The sequence below is a fragment of the Octopus sinensis genome, linkage group LG2 (assembly GCF_006345805.1).
Source record: "Octopus sinensis linkage group LG2, ASM634580v1, whole genome shotgun sequence".
Classification (NCBI taxonomy): Eukaryota; Metazoa; Mollusca; class Cephalopoda; order Octopoda; family Octopodidae; genus Octopus; species Octopus sinensis.
In genome coordinates, this window is record NC_042998.1 from 76721172 (window position 1) to 76742256 (window position 21085).

The window sequence follows — 21085 nt, forward strand, 5'->3', positions numbered from 1 at the left end:
GTGTGTGTCTGTGGTGTGTATATGTGTGTGTATATATAGTTATGTATATACATATATATATATATATATATATATATATATATATCTATATATATATATATATATATATATATATATATATATATATATATATATATTCAAGAGTGTTTTCACTCCACCCCTTGGGCATCTCCAAATCACCAATCCAACTGACTTTTTTAACACTGCAGATATAAATCAGAGGCGGCGACGACGATAGATTACATCGATATAAAGGAAGAAGATATAACCAAGGCTCTATAGATGAAATGAAAACAGACTCAGCTACTGGCCCCGATGGATTCCCGGCAATCCTCCTAAAAGCATGTAAGAGAGTCTTAGCAAGACCACTGCAGTTCCTCTTTCAGAGCTTCCTTGCAGCTGGCAAACTTCCAGGAAAACTGAAGGAAGGTAAAATATGCCCCATTCATAAAGGAGGTAGCAGAGCGGAAGCCAAGAACTATAGACCTATCTCTCTGACCTCACACATCAGCAAGGTCATGAACGAATAGTCAGAGGAAGCTGATCACCTTCCTTGAAGAGAATGACTTGCTGCCCGACACCCAACATGGTTTCCGACCAGGGAGAAGCTGTTTAACTCAGCTCCTACAACACTATGACTGGGTGCTGAAACGGCTGCTCAACCACTCAAATGTGGAAGTGATATATCTCGACTTTGCAAAGGCCTTTGATAAAGTCGATCATGGAATGATATGTCACAAACTGCGTGATCTCAACATAGTTGGAAAACTGGGAGAATGGCTTCATGACTTTCTGAAGGATAGAAGTCAGGTGGTAGTAGCCAATGGGGCCACCTCCATTAACACACAAATAGTGAGCGGTGTTCCGCAGGGCACTGTTCTGGGACCACTATGTTCATAATGGCCCTCTCAGACATGCCCTCAGCCACGCAGAGAGCCACGATCACAAGTTATGCAGATGATACAAAAGTTTCACAGGCAATACAGAACCCTGAGGACACACAACACCTGCAATGTGAGCTGGACGAAATATACAAGTGGGCTGAAAAGAATAGCATGCAGTTCAATGCTGGAAAGTTTCAAGCTTTATACTATCAGCATGCAAAAACTGATGCAATACCCAAGGAATACACTGGACCGGAGGGATTGCAATCCCAGAGGCACAATCAGTGCGTGACCTGGGTATTCACATGAGTGATGACGCGACCTTTCATGTACATGTTGCTAAACTGACACTGAAATGTAGACGGCTGGCTGGATGGATTCTTAGAACCTTTAGAACAAGAGAACAAGAAACCATGATGGTCCTCTGGAAGACACTTGGTCCTAAGCCACTTTGACTATTGCTCTCAGCTATGGTCACAATCCAGTGTCAAGTTGATCACAGAACTTGAGGCGACCCAACGAAGCTACACAAAGAAGATAGCCTCTATGCAGAATGTAAGCTACTGGGAAAGACTCAAGAGATTAAAATTATATTCCCTGGAGCGTAGGCGGGAAAGATATGCCTAATATACATCTGGAAGATCCTGGAGGGAAGTGTCCTGAACTTTGGCATCGAGAGTTACGCAAATGCCAGAACTGGGCGCCACTGCGTGGTGCCTAGGACTCCAAACCTGCCATCAAGATGTAGGACAAGATTCTGTGATAGCCTGGGCTTCCGAGGCCCACAGCTCTTCAATATCCTCCCGAAGAACCTGAGAGACCTGCATGGGGTGGATACAGATGTCTTTTAAATGAAGCTGGATCTCTTCCTGTCAGGTGTCCCAGATGAACCAACTTCACGGCAGGAGGGGCAGATGAGGGCAGCTGCATCGAACTCTCTCATGCACCAAATAGCAGTTTCTAGAAAGCCTCCATGAAGTGAAACCAAGTAGCAACACCAAATGGCGGTGCCCCAGCATGGCCACAGCTCATAAGCTGAAACTAGAATCAATCAATCAATCAATCAATCAATCATATATATATATATATATATACACATATATATGTATATGTACATATTATATGTGAATGTCTGTGTTTTTATATATATATATATATATATATACATGGACAACTATTACAGTACATGGTGTAGAATTCCTTCTTGTACCTATATTGAGGATTTCTTCGCTAATTACGTTCAAGTAATACTTTATATGTAAATTTAAACAGTTACACGCTCACTGACATTCAGTTCAATTTTTCTACCTTCATAGAAGCATATACATATACACATATATATGAGCGTATATATGTTGTTATGAAGGAAAAAGCTTAACTTGACTATAAAACAAACCGGTATAATAACGATGATAGAAAAGCATCTATGGCAGAGAAGTAAGCAGATAACAAACATTCCATGCAAGTATACATATACAAAAACACATCCACACACCCATTATATAGATAGGCATGTGTGAATGTAATATATATATATATATATATTATATATATATATATATATATATATATATATATATATATATATATATATATATATATATATATATATATATATAAATATATATATATGTTGTGTGTGTGTGTGTTGAGTATTTAATAAAAAAAAAGCAGACATAACTTCTACAAATTCAGTCACATGGATTGATCCACATGCATTCGCTTGTTCAGAAGCACGCATACACACTGACACTTGATTACATTAAAAAGACTCAAGATAGAGAAAAAAGCCCATAAGGAAATTCAGAGTGAAAATGCGCAACTGCTTAAAAGAAAACAGTGTGTGTTAAAATGACAAGGAGGGGCAAGAAAGACAGGAAAAACAGATGGGAAGAGAGATTGTGTTACTGAAGAGAAAAGTATGAAGATGAAATTATTTCCGTTTGCTAGGTTAAAGATGTATTTAATTCGAATGGAAACTGCATCCGCAAACTCTGAAGCTAAAAGCGCATCGATGATTTCAGAATTTCAGATTAACTGACATATCTGAGATTTTGGGTAATTTATGATGTAATAATACCGTTATCATACTTTAGCGTTCTTTTAAGTTGCTCATGCATAAGGATTAGAAAAACACTTTTGTCCTCATATTGTCTATATGTTCGAATAACCAACAATGTTATATCATATTACTGCAGAGAATATATTTATATTATCTGTATATAATTAAAATCATTTAATTTTTCTTTGCGTGTGACCTTTCTCGAAAAGCAAAATCTTTGCAATTGGTTACTTCACTCTAGTCTGTTAGTTGTTCTTCCCGTTACTTACCACTCCTATCACTCTCTGTAAGTTACTTAAGGCATGACCTATTTCAGTAAGCAAAAGTGATAGCTGAATTCACACTGCATTGCAAGTTCTATCGCCCACCACATACTCTTCAGGACAAACAGTTTTAATGTATAGATATTTCATTTATTTGAACTTAGGTAAAACGAATATTTTATTATTTTTAACAAGAACATATATATATATATATATATGGAGGTAAGAAGCTTACTTCCCATACACGTGGTTCCGGATTCAGTCCCACTGCGCGACACCTTGGGCTAGTGTCTTCTATTATAGCCTCGAACAGACCAAAGCCTAGTGAGTGGATTTGGTAGAGGAAAATGAAAGAAGCCCGTCGTATATATATATATATATATATATATATATGAATGTGTGTTTGTTTGTATGTCTGTTTGTCTCCCACTATCGCTTGGCAAAAGGTGTTAGTGTGTTTACGTCCCCGTAAGTTAGCGGCTCCACAAAAGACGGATAGAATAATTACTAGGCTTAAAATAATAAGTCCTAAGCTCAATTTCTATGTATGTATGTATGTATGTATGTATGTTATGTATGTATGTATGTATGTATGTATGTATGTATGTATATATGCATGCATGTATATCTATCTATCTATCTATCTATCTATCTCTATCTATCTATCTATCTATCTATCTATCTATCTATTAGGTCATCCCATAAATTCTGTCCGATTTTTATGAAATTTAAATGAAATTTAACAGTATTTTAGAATGCTTAATGGAAATAAAAATTATTTTTATGCATTTGTGTGCATTTAAACTAATTAAATATTATTTTACAGAAAAATAGAATTAAAATTTCTTTGATTAAAACACTTTCTAACATGGAAGTATCCAAAGAAAATTTGAAGTACATAATGCTTTATGAGTACAAAAAAGGAAACTCTGCAGCCTAAGCGACTCGAAACATACACTCAGTGTATGGGAAAGAATGCTTGAATGAAAGAAATTGCAGAAGATGGTTTGCAAAATTCAGAAGCGGAAATTTCAGCCTTGAAGATGAAGGTCGAACAGGATGTCCTATTGAGTTTGATGATAAGCTCCTTGAAGCATTACTTGAAGAAAATCCTGCATTATTAGTTGAAGAATTGGCAATAAAGCTTAGTTCAAACCATACAACTGTTTATCGTCATCTTCAACAACTTGGAAAGGTTCCTAAACTTGGAAAATGAGTGCTTCATGAATTGTCCGAAAGCAATCGCAAATCTCGAGTTGACATCTGCTCGTCTCTCAGCTCTCGCGAACTCATTTCACCCTTTTTGGACAGACTCGTGACTAGTGACGAAAAATGGATCTTCTATCGAAATGTTAAACGTCGTAAACAGTGGCTTGGTAAAAGGGAAAAAGCTCAACCACAACCGAGAAGGGAACTTCATGGGGAAAAGGTTCTTCTCTCTATCTGGTGGGATTGCAAAGGAGTAATTCACTTTGGATTGTTACCACCTAATGCAACAATCAATGCTCAAGTCTACTGTCAGTAATTAGAGCGTTTGAACCAAGCTTCGAAGAAAAAAAAGACCCGCTTTAGTGAATCAAAAAGGAGTGATGTTTCATTAGGACAATGCGCAGCCCCACGCTGCAAAGATCACATCACAGAAGATGGAAGAGCTTGGTTGGGAAAAAATTCCTCATCCACTTTATTCTCCCGACCTTGCTTCTTCAGACTACCATTTGTTTCGTAGTTTACAGAATCATTTGGGGGACATAACATTCGCAAGCCAGGAGGAGTCGAAACTGACATTTCAGAGTTCTTCGCTTTGAAACCAAAACAGTTTTACATTGATGGGATTAAAAAGCTTGTAAATAGATGGAAGGAAGTCATAGATAATCAGGGAAAGTACATTGATGATTAAATTTCAATTAAATTTATATTTCTTTACTACCCACAAGGGGCTAAACATAGATGGGACAAACAAGGACAGACAAAGTGGTTAAGTCGATTACATCGACTCAGTGCGAAACTGGTACTTTATTTATCGACACCGAGAGCATGAAAGGCAAAGTCGACCTCGGCAGAATTGAACTCAGAACGTAACGACTCGGATAGAACTTATGGGTTGACCTGATATCTGTCTGCTGTCTGTCTGTCTATCAGTAAACGCATCAGTAGAGATTCCTTTACGGTTATAATATTTTCAATGTAGTACCTCCCCAAAGTGAACACAAAAGCTCTTTTCAAAAGCTTTGCTGATCGTTTTGCGTGACTAATCAAGGCGCGTGTTGCAACTGTGTTAATAATGTTATGCCTCCCTCGTCTTCACCCCGGTCTTCTTTTATCATCACACAGTTGCCGCTTCTGCTGTTTCTACTACTACTACTACTACTACTACTACTACTACTACTACTACTACTACTACTGCTGCTGCTGCTGCTGCTGCTGCTACTACTACTACTACTACTACTACTACTACTACTACTACAACTGATGCTGCTGTTGCTGCTAACAGAGGCACATGTATAGTTAATCCTAATGGAGGCGTCTTAATTTTTTTAATAATAATAATAATAATAATAATAATAATGATAATAATAATAATAATAATAATAATAATTATACTACTACTACTACTACTACTACTACTACTAATAATAATAATAATAATAATAATAACAATGATAATAATAATTTCTGATATTGTCACAAAGCCAGAAATTTGTAGGGAGGGGACTAGTCGATTACATCGACCCCTCTGTTTCAGTGGTATTTAATTTATTGACCCCGAAGGAATGAAAGGCAAAGTGGACCTTGGCAGAATTTCTACTGATGCGTTTACAGATGAATAGATAGGCGGCAGACGAAATACTACTAAGCATCTCGTCTGGAGTGCTAATGATTCTGCTAGCTCACGGGCCATAAGAACCTGAGCCTAATCAACAACAACAACAACAACAACACCAATCGTTTTAAATTTTTCCACAGGGGCAAAATGTTGGGGGAGTTGATGAGTTAGCTGGTACAAAAAATAATGGTAAGATAAGCTAAACAGAAAATAAATAGACAAAATAAAATTTGAACAATGACTGAGAATCTCAGGACTGAAAGCAAAGACTGAAGGATTTTTAATTGCTATATATATTCTGGGGTCATGAGGTTAATAATCTATTATATCGGCTGTGTTACATGACTGCTACTTCATTTTGTCTACCCAGAAAGGGTGAAAGGCAAATTTGACATCGATAGGGTTTCAACTCAGAACATAATGAACCAAAGCTAATAATTCTGCCAATCCTATTAGAGTAATTTTAATAATTCACAGACACTTGCACACACGCTAGCACGTACGCACACACACACTCACTACATAAATGCAAGTGTTCACACCCACACAATCACACATTTGAAGGACCACATACAGCGAAATTCTCTATGCATAAGTGCATAAAAGTAGGATGGAAATATTAGATATCACAAAGATATTATGTCTTTGAAACGTATAGGTTCACCTCCAAACTCCAATATCTTCTCTTGTCTCACACGCTTTCTTCAGCTCAACCTCTTAAACGATGTGTTTAGTCCTTTTACCTAGATAACTTTTTTTCACTCACACCCTCCTTCGATAAAATTTGCAGAGCCATAGTACTTTATGATGGTGCATAATTTCACGGTAAGTTGGTCAGAGAAAAACATTTTCACATTTAGACCAATTGCTCCTTCCATACTACGTTACAGCTTTTTTTTTTACTGTATGTGTAAGATCTTATCGCCATCAGCAACAATTACAATTTTTCTCACATTTTAAGGATGTTTTGATCAATTAAAACGCTATTATTACATGATGGATAATTAGCGAATAGATTTCAAAAGGATGTAAAATAAGGGTAACCCTGTTGAGATTCGACCTCAGAATATAAATGGGCATTATACAAAACCGTAATGTATTTTGAGCTGAACTCCATCGTATCGTTTTGTGCGATTCTAACATGTCAATGCATAGATAAGGTAAATAATGGAGTAAATTAAAAAACAAGTTGATATTTATATATCACGGGGTTAAAATTAAATACACAATCAACCTAGTCGTTTCTGGTTACTCATATCTCATAATGGCAGAAAACATCCACGGAGATGAACGGGTAACGTCATCCATAGAGTAAAATACAAGCACTTTGAGGTGACTGAAAATACATGGTGTAAGCACATTCAAACGTATGTTAAAGCTGTTCCGTTATCATAATCATTGATTAAAAAGAAGCATACAGACTTTGGTAAACATCTCGATCCCTTCCAAAAGTTAACATCTGAAAAGAAGCGGAGAAAAACTATCAAATTATATTATTAATAATTGTCAATCGTTTAACCTGAAGAATAGTTTTCATTATCAAACATATTGGAGCACACTCTACTTGAAACGAAGTGCTGTTAAATTTGACGGTATCTTATAACGTTTATCTATATACTAATTTTCTTAAGTGTATCTCGCGATGTGCCAACAAAGGAGCTTCTACGTGGTCATTCGAACTTCTAGAACAACAACCGAATCATACCTTAAAAAGGAAGATGATATGAGATAATGCAGTGCCAGAGAATTCCGATAGATGGAATGATCTTAAATCGAAAGCTTTTGGTAATAGAGTTGTTTCATTACGGCTAACACACTGCAAAATATTGTGCATGCAGTGTTAATGGAGAAAAGCAGTTATAATTTATCTCGCTATCCAGTTTACATATTTATTGATTATAGCCAGATATAGTGGTGTTTCTCCCTAAGTGATCGAATTTTTCCATCTTTTGAATATTATAAGCAAGACTGATGCAATTTATATTTTGCACTACTGCGACTTTTAAAATTACTCACATTTCAAGGGCTAACCTAGAGATGGATGTTTTGTAAATAATTTTTTCGTTATTGCTCACGTCTCACCTCCATCAAACTACTCAGGAAAGGTCAGAACAGCATGCATACGTAAACTTTACTTGATGAAAGCATTATTGCATTTCAAAGTTATAGTATTCAAAACTAACTGAGAACATTTATTTAAAAGTATGAAATACGATCGTTATACTTTTAATTAAATTTTAATTACATACACAAACTAATAAACTATTCAAAGACCAGGATTAATTTGTAAAAAATTCCCAATGTTGTATATAACAATTTTGTAACCCATAAATGACCTTTCGTGGCAAATCTACAAATCTACAAATCTTTTAATTAAAAGTAATATATTAGTAATAAAATATATACGAATGCACATAAACGTACGGGTGTATGAATGGAAATGTATATATTTTATATATAAAATATATGTATATATATATATATATATATATATATATATATATATATATATATATATATATATATATATATATATATATATATATATACACATACACACTGCGTATATATATATATATATATATATATATATATATATATATATATATTATATATATATATATATATATACACATACACACTGCGTGAGAAATTATGAGGTAGCTCACTTTTTTCGTAATAACACTGTTATGTACTGTACCAAAATAAATCTGATCCCCCCCGTACGTAAAGAAACAACGGCCGTTTTAGTTAACATACGTCATTTTTACCGTCCTAAATTATTAGGTAGGTCTAATAAAAATGCTAATTATGGAAAAGCAAACATTTATTTAATGTGACAAATATTTTTTAACAACAAATATAATCATATCGGACTTTATAGTGAACGTATGTTTGAATGGAAATAATACAAGAAATATGACGTCATAAAATTCTTAATGGTGGATGTATGATCCGCCACATGAGAGAACGTCCATGACGCGTTTATCCATTGAATTTGTCATGGTAACTATTTCATCTGGTGTAATACCATCAGCAGCATCCACAATAGCTTCCCAGAGCGCATCTTTCGTTGAAAACTGCAGTCCATCTTGATATATCTTCATCTTCAGAACACTCCACAGATATTCAATCACGTTTAAGTCGAGTATACACACTGGCCACTTCACCAAAAGGTGTCCAGAGAAGCCTAGTTGCTTTAGGTATTCCAGAGATTTCTTAGCTGCATGGGAGGGTGCATTATCTTGCATGAATATCAGCGTTCTCTTTAATGAAACTTTCTGTTTCTTCAACCATGGCTTAAAATTGTCCTCCAAAATTTCAACATAGGCATTAGGTGTTATCTTAATTCCACCTGGAACTTTCCAAGGACCAACCAACTTGCCTCCAATGATGTCATCCCAAATCATGAACCATCTCCCCTTGGTTGGCGTCTCAAATGTTGAGGACGATTTCCTCTAATTGCAACCCATCTTTTATTCCACCCATCTGGTCTTTCTATGGTAACACCGCATTCGTTAGTAAAGAGGACTTTTGAAAAATCCATCTTGATGTAGTCTTCTGCCCATTTGACTATTTTATTTATGAATAGCCTTCAAGTAACAGGTTTTACGCTTTTGGTTACCTGCTTCAGGAAGCGACGCCTGGTAGATTTCGAAACGCTTTCCCTACCACAACGTTTAAACATTTCTCGACTACAGTTCTATATTTAAGAGATAAGGAATTATGTACATTATTTACATTATTTACATTTGACGGATATTTGTCCTAATCTTGTTTGTTGTTAACACAACGTTTCGGCTGATATGCCCTCCAGCCTTCATCAAGCACTACGCCATATGCCCCTGGATCTATCCGTGCATGTATTGACACGTTCCACATCTGCTTTTATTACACTTCGATACTGTGAATGTTTTATTTTGTTTGTTCATTTTTAATGTTAAAATACCATAATAAAAGACGTGAAAACCAGGCCATGTTTCAACTATATTCAACTGACACACACACACACACACACACCACACACACACACACACACACACATTATGCAGGTAGGCAAAATTTGAGCTATCTTCTTCAAGTATGTCTGCTTATTCTAGTATTACAACCCAGTATGTAGTTGTCGTTATTTTATTGATGTAAGGTACACCTTAAAGTTAAAAAAAATCTGGAAATAATGTTTGCAGACTATCTGTATAACAAAATAGGCAGTTGGTAATAATTGATGTATTATTTATTCGCTATTAATTTTATTTACTAATAGTAATCACATATATGTGTATGTGCGTGTATATATATATATATATATATATATATTATATATATATATATATTATATATATAACAATTAATAAGAGGAATGACCACTAAAGTGGAATCCTATACGCTAGAAATAGACGTTAAATCGCCTTACCACAAAAAGTGTTCTCTGGAAAAACACCAAACGCCAATTTTTTTTTTGAGAACACACTCCTTGTGGTAAAGCGATTTGCCGTCTATTTCTAGCGTATAGGATTCCACTTTAGTGGTCATTTCTTTTATTAATTGTAATATAGATATCAATTTCTACCCTCAGTATTTAAATTTTTATACACACACACACACATATATATATATGTTTATATATATATATATATATATATATATATATATATATATATATATATATATATATATATATATATATATACATCTGTGTACGTGTGCGTGCGTGTGTATGTATGCGTTAGTGTGTGTGTATATTTGTATGTACGTATGTAAAAGTGTATACCCAAGGGTCTGTTTATATTCAATTGAATTAGAACTTGCGTATAATGTTGTATACATGTCCATCATAAATATATATAAGCCTTAGTGTGTGTGAATGTGTATGTGTGCGTACATGTGCGTGCAAGGACGTGCGATTGTGTATTCACTGGGAGCGCGAGTACAACCTTGTGTATGTGTTTCTGTCTATGTATGTATGTATATATAATTTAAATAACTAATGTATGTTTATGTATGTGTATATGCGGATGTGCGTGTGCGTGTGTCTGTGTGTGGATGGATGCATATTAAAAAAGGTCGGGTCGGTGATAGCGCTACTGTCTACAAACCAATCTATAACGAAAAATACGTTCATGCTAAAGTACACACGGATTTGTTCTCTAGTTATGCATGCATTCACAAACGGCTGACTGAATACACAACGGGTCATCAAGGTCGCTCATGGCTACACTCGCAGCGCTTATTGCACCGCCATCTATACACTCCAGATCCTAAGGAATTGTAAGTTCCGCGTTAAGTGAAGGATAAACAACATCAACATATGGATTGTGGTACACTACGGCTGTTTCAGACGTATTTTTTTTATTGATGAACATAAGTGTTACATCATGCAAAATAAAACTGTTAAGAATTAACAACTAGAACTTCTCAAGAACAAGTACTTATTGCCAGATTACTCGACTGACCCAAATTCGGTCAGAAAATTTGGGTAGGCGAATCATCTGGCAATGTATTGACCTTTAAATAAGTAATATTTATCTCTCGCCGAATGGAATACTTTTTGTTGAATGTTCTATCACGGCTCAGTACATTATATATATATATACATATATAGATATAGTTGAAATTTATATAAAACAAAGGACGAAGACAGGTGTATGATCAACAAGCAGGTGTATTAGTTTGATGCTCGGGAATGTGAAAAAGTATTTTACGTATCGAGCCTACGATCTTCAACAGAAAGGCCTCTTCTTTGAGAAACACTGATTTAACCTAAATTTGAGACACCAGCAAAAGAAGAAATAAAGATAGACTTTTTCTCGCGTACTCGTAATTTCGATCGCAACAGCTGATGTACTTGCACGTTCCCACGGCTTTATCGATCGCATTCTCACCTGGAATCGATTTTTGTAATTTATTCAAGACTTATAAACGCCCTGATACCGTCGGTATCTACATATCAAATTTGAGCGCAATCGGATGGAGGATGCCCGAGATCCTATAAGATACACACACACACTCACACACAGACAGACAAAACGGATTTTATATAATAGATATGTGTATATATATATATATATTATATATATATATATATATATATATATATATATATATATATATATGTATATATATATATACATATGCATGTGTGTGTGTGTGTGTGTTTTACATATCATAATATTTACGTACGTAAGACGCTTGGCGTAAGATTCTATTATTGAGTTTTCAATGATTAATTTCTCCGAGATTAATGCCATAGCGATGAGCTTTTGGTCGAAAATAATAAGCTATTTGTCAATGAAAATGATAGAAGCTCCTTCTTCAGAGGATAAGGATTCAATCTGGTAAGTTGCATTGTAGATAAAGGAAATCTGAAAGAAGTGCTTTCCGCAAAATGTACCCGAAACAGAATTATCAACAATTATATGACCGAGAAAGTGACTGGAAGCCTTCAGCAGAAGAAAGAACTGTAAACATTTAAGACTACTCGTGTCTGTGGAGTACTCAGCTTCTTACAGATTAATTTAACGAGTGCGTTCTCTGATAATCGAACAGCGAAATCCTAATCGTCAAAAACCAGCGGATAATTTTTGGAGCGGGGCAATTAAGTTATGAGAATGATTAACTGTATGATGTGGGTAATGAATCCGTCCGTTTTCGACGTTTCGATGAAATAATTTCCTGACGGTGCCTTCGGATATCGAGTCCCTTATTCCTTTTGAATTTCCGAAGTACCATAGCCTAACTACATTAGTAATATATATTTTTTGTGAGTTGAATAGGAAAGTTGAATCTTATTATCCTCATTCATAATCACCGGAATAAATTTTTGAAAAATAAACGAAAGGTATTAATACAATATTTTTCAATAATAATATATTGCAGGTCGGTTTGTGCTTTCACAAAGGATTTTCTCTGGGGAGCGCACATCCTCAAATTATCAAAATCTTCATCAAAAACATCGGCGTCTTAAATTAAAGGCCAAGAAATAAGGAAAATGTTAAATCCATGACAAGACGATTGTTTATGTCCACTCTCAATACCAGGGGTTTTAATATCAAAGTCACCTTTACAGTGGATATGTTTTATAAATCATTCCTTTTATTTTGTATTGTTGATGTTTTTCTACGCTATCTTCTCGATGCGGCTATAATTTCTCTATTTCTAATTTCGCTACTGATTTTTCTCTCTCGAAGTTTCGCATGTCAAATATACAATACGATGATTCAGCGGTTCTTTTAAATAGTAGAAAGTGGGCAATGACACTTTTGAAATCACTTAATATCGTGAACCCTTGCTGATATTTCTAAACCTTAATCTCTCTAAATTTCCTAACACTAATCCTTCTTTTCCTATATTCTTATATTTCCTTAATGTTTTTATTCGTTTCATTGCTTTAATATTTAAGGCTTTATTGTCTATTTAACTCAGCTTTGATAGCTCTTTTCTCATTTTATCTCTGTAACTTCCTTTCCATGTTGTTTCGGGTTTATATGTGTTCATTTATTCTTTCAACTGTGAAGTTATATTTTTGTTTGATGTTACACCAACAGCTGAATAAATAAATCGGTTATCTATTTCACCGCTGGCGTTGCTTTCTATTTCTAAAATATCGCCCTGGGCTGTGGAAATCGGAAAGTTTTTTTATTTAGGGAGATTTCAACTGTTCTATATTTGTTGCATAAGCAATTAGTATTTCTATATTATTAACTAAAATATCTTTTTGTATAGTTTGTATCAGCAGTAAATGTTTCAGATTTATCCACTAGTTTTAAGTCCTTTATATTGTTGTTCGTGGGATATTTCTACCCTACTAATAGAAATTACAGTGTATTTTTACAAACTGATAATGTTTATAATCACCTTGGGCATGTATACTCAAGGTCATTATAAACCATACTCAAGAGAATGTGTATTCAAGGACGGTTTGTGCTTTCACAGAGGATTTTCTCTAGGGAGCGCACATCCTCAAATTAGCAAAGTCTTCACCAAAAACATCAGCGTCTTACTTTAGGACCAGAAAACGCCCCTGTAATATCTTCTGGCTTATTGCAACGATTAAGAGAAATTGCCAGCGGAGTACTGCTCCCACGGTGTTGCTACTACAAACGCTAACATTACAGTTCACATCCAAAGAAAGGCCACCAGATTCACAGGCATTAGGTCTCTCGCCAATACACTTCAACGTCTGGCTCACAAATGTGTTTTTTCTTCTCTCTGATTTTACTACCACTAATCTATACTCTTCGGTGCTTGTTGATTTCGCAGTATGTTATGCCCACTCCATTCTCAGGTCCCGCACTAATTAATAAGTCAAGCCCTTTCTCCTCTGAGAAAGGAAAGAGGGGAAACAACAAGTATTTGGGAGAATAGTTGATGCGTATTGTTGAGTAAACTATTGGTAAGCCTTTGCTAATCAGTCGTATAACCTATCCAATATTGTCTAGAAATGATGATACTTTATGGTATATGATACTATATGTATATGTACATGATGATACGTTATGAATATGTACGTATTACTACGGGAATACATCAATTTTGAATCTCTACTCTCTCTATTTGCTTTTATAGATCTTTGCATTTGTATAAAGTATGATTTTAAAATATTCATCAGCAAAAATTATTTTGCTTTAAATGTTTTTATGAATAATATCCAGCGAGATATTATTCCCTAGTCAGACTGACCCGATATGCACCATCATGTATCCTCATGTACCATCTCAATAGTCTCTAATGATTTTAGTTTCCTGAAAAGTCTGTATGCTCATACAGAGAATGTTTACATATTCAGTGTGGAGTAAAGGAGCAACCAGCCAAATTTGTCCCCAAATTCACCCGAGTTATCATACATCGTATATGATCGAATACATTACACACACACACACACGCACGCACGCACGCACACACACACACACACACACACACACACACACACACACACACACACACACACACACACACACAGACACAGAGACACACACACACACAAGGAAAAGTGTAGATTTTAGGTTGTATAAAAATAATTTTCAAGATTTGCCACCAACATATTAATATCTATGAAACCATCGGCATATATTTTCTTCTTGTTATATCTTTCCCAATCTTCCAAAATACTTTTCCGAATCATTCTTCCTTCTTTTCCACATTGAGGCTTTACCTCCAGTACTCCTCGAGAAAAGCAATAGATTATAGGTGAAGCTAAAAACCAATCACATCAATCAGACTAAACTGGAATATATTTCCGTTAGACTCTGTCGCCCTTCTTCAGATAAAATAATAGAGAAATATTAATGCGATAATAATTTTAATGAAAATTAAACTTATTTTTAGTGATGAGACAGTTCTTTTTTAAATATTTAATCCTCATAACCTGTCGATCTCCGATCATAATCAAATGTCTAAGTTTTGGATATATGCATATTGCTGGATTGGATTGAAACTATGAACATTTATTTCTAAACTAATGGTAGTAACACTGTCATTCAAGAGGTAACTAATACATGTATATTGCTTTTCTAACACCAGTTCAGAAATAATGGTTTACAAACCATATGTAGTCTAGAATTATATACAAATACTGTCTTAAGCAAGTGGTGACAATCGGAGATCAACCCAACAAAAAGTATTGTAAATGTACATATTAAAATACATTCTATATCTGAAGATGCTTAACAACATTTTGTCTGTCATAATATTCTGAACTAAATTTCCACCGAGGTCGATTTCACCTTTTTTCCTTTTCGGCGTCGATGAAAAAAGTACCAGATCAGCACTAGGGTCGATGTTATCGACTAAGCCTTTCCCCTGAAATTTCTGGCGCTTGTGCCTATATGAGAGAACATTATAATGATAAATAATTGTTGTTGTTATTGTTGAACAGGCTTTAGTCATGATCAAGCAAATGCTTTGCAACCCTGACCGTCTACATTTATTTTCGGGTATTACGAAAGCAAAACAACATTAGAAGTAGTTTATAAATCTAACCAGTGAAACGACAATTAGAGGGATTTCTCTGCCATCTTACCTAACATTTATATAGTACACAACCCTAATAGTTAAATTCAGTTTAGAAATTGAAATGGGAAGTTGTAACATTCATGTTTTTTTTTTAATATATCATTAGTATTACAACTGAAGCGATTCGAAATGGTTATTTAAACGACATCACAATTAAAAATCATTCGTCGTCACCATATGTAACCATCATGAGAAGGTGATCGATAATTATTTCTTTTTTCGCGACAGAAGTAATTTATGGAATAAGCGCCAAACAAATCAACAACAAAAAGTGTCGCTTTGGACTGAATAGACCAGATGTTCGAATTTTAAATCTCACCTCACTGAGACAGATTAGTCAATGCAATTTCGCTAGACCTGTTCGCAATCAAGATATTTTACATCCAGTCTACGCGTCCGACTAACCGGTATGTGAAAAGATAATTATATATTTCTATGTTAATATATATTTGCTCGCAATTATAACGTTTGTTTAAGATTTGTTTTATATGTAGTCTTTGAGGTATTACGGAGCCATGAGCCAATGGGTCAAATTTCTTTTCTCATGACTAAAAATATTATGCGCGTAAGTGCATCTGTATATATATATATATATAATATATATATATATATATATATATATAGTGACGTATATTTGCCATTTTAATATGGCTACCCCTAAGGGTGAAATGGCAAATATACGTCACGATGTGTTACCGCTACTGTATATAACTCACTTTGATGTTTATCATTATATATATATATATATATATATATATATATATATATATATATATATATATATGTATGCATGTATGTATATATAAATACATATATGTATGTATGTGTATGCTGCATATATATATATATATATGTATATATATGAATATATATATATGCGTACATAAACATATATATTCATGTGTATGAATATATACGTATATGTAGATGCATATGCATTATATATAGGTGTGTTTATGTGCACTAATACATCTGTATGTTGTCTACACCACCCGTCTTCGTTTTTTGTTTTTATGTGTGAATTATCCCTGTATGTGTGTATGTGTAAACAATCTAATCTAATATATATATATGTGTGTGTGTGTGTGTATGTAGACAATCTAATCCAATATATATATATATATATATATATAATTTCAACAATTGAGGGTAAAATTAATTAATTATTAATCAATTTCACCAAGTATTCAGTATGTAAAGAGACCATTATAGGCGAATTCAAAATATTACATTATATATAAGGGCTTAGTAAAATAAATTACTTTGCCACATACTGAACTCATTAGAAATAGCAGCTAAAGAAATTTCTTCAGCTATTTCTAATACTTAAAGAAGATCTCTCTCAGATAGTGTTTGCCTAAACTAACTCACAAAAGTATGGGGGAAAAAACATTAAAAAATCAACCTTTGCACTTGATTTTTTAATGTTTTTTCCCCCATACTTTTGTGAGTTAGTTTAGGCAAACACTATCTGAGAGAGATCTTCTTTAAGTATTAGAAATAGCTGAAGAAATTTCTTTAGCTGCTATTTCTAATGAGTTCAGTATGTGGCAAAGTAATTTATTTTACTAAGCCCTTATATATAATATATATATATATATATATATATATATATATATATATATATATATATATTACTACGATGATCCGGTTCTTGACTGAAGACTGAGGGGTTCGAATGTCCTGTCCATGTTTATTGTATCGTCTTCTATGAGTTATACGTTCTTGTCCATGTTGTATTTGTTTGCTTGTTATCAGTCGTAAGACACTTGTTGTTTTCACCGTAAGACACTTGTTGTTTTCACCGTTAATGCTTCTGTATTTCTTGTTTCTGTATTCCATTATTGTTTTTTGTTTTTTTTATATCTGTCCCTTTTGCTGTCCTGGTGTTCGTATGCATTCGATCCTTCTTCCAGGAAATCTACGCTTCCAGCTTAGTTTTTCTTGGAGGGCTGGCCGTGATCTAGTAATCTCAAGATTAATCAGCCGAAATTACTACGATGATCCGGTTCTTGACTGAAGACTGAGGGGTTCGAATGTCCTGTCCATGTTTATTGTATCGTCTTCTATGAGTTATACGTTCTTGTCCATGTTGTATTTTTCTACATACCTTAATATATATATATATATATATTTATATATATTTATATATATATATATATATAAATATTTATATATATACATACATACATACATAGATACATACAAGGGGTAATTCTTCCTTACCAGTTGATGACGTCATAGACGTCATAGGAGATCATCTCTATCTAAACTTGAATGGAGTTTACTTCTTCAAACGAGTGTTTAAGGTAATTTAAAAATAGGGATAAATTAGACAAATAAAACCCAGTACTAAGCTCAGCTCGTCAATTCTATGTTCCCAAAGATGAAACGCAAAACTGACCTCAGCAAGATTTGAACAAAGTGAGCTAACGCACGGAACGATGATCGTTGTGCATTCTCTCTAACACATTAACAACTCTGTTACAATGACGCCTATAATATTTCTATACAAGTACAACTAAATCCCGTTTTACACAGTACTTTACACTAGTTCGGACCGAATCACTTTAGAATAATTTTGCTAACGACCGTATAGTTAACCTCCCGGTTATTCATCCTCATTTCGTTTTATATTCATAAATCTTGTATATTGCACACTAAAATCAAGACTTAATGTAGATATTTTTGAAATGTTTTCTTAAATATTTTCGAGATTGAATAATAAACAGGATTTCAATGTTAATAAAGTGGATTTCTCTCGAAATGAGAAGTTACATATTAAATCAACTTCAAAATTGAAAAACTTCAACAGAGACTGCAAAGCAGTTCAATATAAAAGGGGCAGCAGTTAGAATAATTATAACAAACCAATATCAGAATCAGTAAAACCATCGCATCTTCCGTAATATAACAAAAACCAAGCAAACGTTGTAACATAACGAACGATGTTATTTTGACTATATAAAGCATCATATACTGCCATAATATACCAATATACAATATACAATATTTGTACCAATATACAAACTTATATATATATATATATATATAATATATATATAATATATATATATGTGTGTGTGTTTTTGTGTGTGTGTATGAGTGCGTGTGTGTATATATATTATATATATATTATATATATTTATATATATATATATATATATAAATATTTATATATATACATACATACATACATAGATACATACAAGGGGTAATTCTTCCTTACCAGTTGATGACGTCATAGACGTCATAGGAGATCATCTCTATCTAAACTTGAATGGAGTTTACTTCTTCAAACGAGTGTTTAAGGTAAATTTAAAAATAGGGATAAATTAGACAAATAAAACCCAGTACTAAGCTCAGCTCGTCAATTCTATGTTCCCAAAGATGAAACGCAAAACTGACCTCAGCAAGATTTGAACAAAGTGAGCTAACGCACGGAACGATGATCGTTGTGCATTCTCTCTAACACATTAACAACTCTGTTACAATGACGCCTATAATATTTCTATACAAGTACAACTAAATCCCGTTTTACACAGTACTTTACACTAGTTCGGACCGAATCACTTTAGAATAATTTTGCTAACGACCGTATAGTTAACCTCCCGGTTATTCATCCTCATTTCGTTTTATATTCATAAATCTTGTATATTGCACACTAAAATCAAGACTTAATGTAGATATTTTTGAAATGTTTTCTTAAATATTTTCGAGATTGAATAATAAACAGGATTTCAAATGTTAATAAAGTGGATTTCTCTCGAAATGAGAAGTTACATATTAAATCAACTTCAAAATTGAAAAACTTCAACAGAGACTGCAAAGCAGTTCAATATAAAAGGGGCAGCAGTTAGAATAATTATAACAAACCAATATCAGAATCAGTAAAACCATCGCATCTTCCGTAATATAACAAAAACCAAGCAAACGTTGTAACATAACGAACGATGTTATTTTGACTATATAAAGCATCATATACTGCCATAATATACCAATATACAATATACAATATTTGTACCAATATACAAACTTATATATATATATATATATGTATATGTATATATATATATATATATATATATATATATGTGTGTGTGTTTGTGTGTGTGTATGAGTGCGTGTGTGTATATATATATATATATATATATGTTAGTCAAACGGACATCAATTATTAACTTGTCTCGATTGATAAATCTGATTATCGTTCTTGTGCCTCCGTACTAATGTTTATAGTTGGTTGGTTTAACCATTCTTAAAAGATTCCACTTCTGAAAATCTAGTTGTCACTATAGAGACTTCATTCTTTTCGATATAGGAGAAATAATTAATAGTTTAAAGAAAACATAGCATACACATAGAATATTCCTTTTTTAATCATTGTGCAGTCATATTACGTTGTTCTTTTTTGCCTACGTGACATTTTAGCCATTTATTAGTGCCCATGTTGCACTTGAAAGTGCGTTTATTTTGTTTATTACATCATAAGTCACTTTAAAGTGCAACATGGACACTAAACAAACGGTTGAAACGTCACATAGGCGAAAACGAACTTGATATGACTGCAAGATGATTAGGAAATGAATATTTCACACACACACACACACACACACACACACACACACACACACACGCACACACACACACATACACACACACATGCATACATACACACACATACGAATAGGTACTGAAAAGTTCCTGCCTTTGAGTAGAATAAAAAAATAAACAGTGGGATCAATTAATCAAGATTTTATTTGACATATTACCCTTTCAGACTTAAACATTTATTGCAGCTATCCTTCAGTTTTTCTAAGCCCTCTTAAAGAACTCAGAAGGTTTGGTCGCAACCAGGTCTTTCACAATAACCTTAAAGCCAAGAACTTTTCAGCACCCCTCGTGTAATATACATACATACATATATATATATATATATATATATATATATATATATATATATATATATATATATTTACCCACTATATCATCTTGCTGATAATACATTTCTATTAGATTCATACTTAATTTATACCGAACC

General features: G+C 33.7%; 1 protein-coding gene and 1 long non-coding RNA gene across 4 annotated transcripts in view; both read left to right on the top strand.

Moving 5' to 3' along the window:
- Nucleotides 1–2781, top strand: part of LOC118768268 — a 22813-nt gene extending 20032 nt beyond the window's left edge. Inside the window, exon 3 of the long non-coding RNA XR_005004097.1 lies at nt 2771–2781. This is a non-coding gene — a long non-coding RNA (uncharacterized LOC118768268). The remainder of the gene's footprint in view (nt 1–2770) is intronic.
- Nucleotides 2782–16249: 13468 nt separating this feature from the next.
- The window catches only part of LOC115224978 (nuclear hormone receptor HR96-like), a 106029-nt gene continuing 101193 nt past the window's right edge, over nt 16250–21085 (top strand). For 2 of the 3 annotated variants that reach the window (XM_036514389.1, XM_036514378.1), the window contains exon 1: nt 16251–16451. The gene's annotated coding sequence lies outside the window, so the exon portion shown is untranslated. Of the gene's footprint in view, nt 16452–21085 lie in introns of all 3 variants that reach the window. The other variant, XM_029795910.2, reaches the window with a different exon arrangement.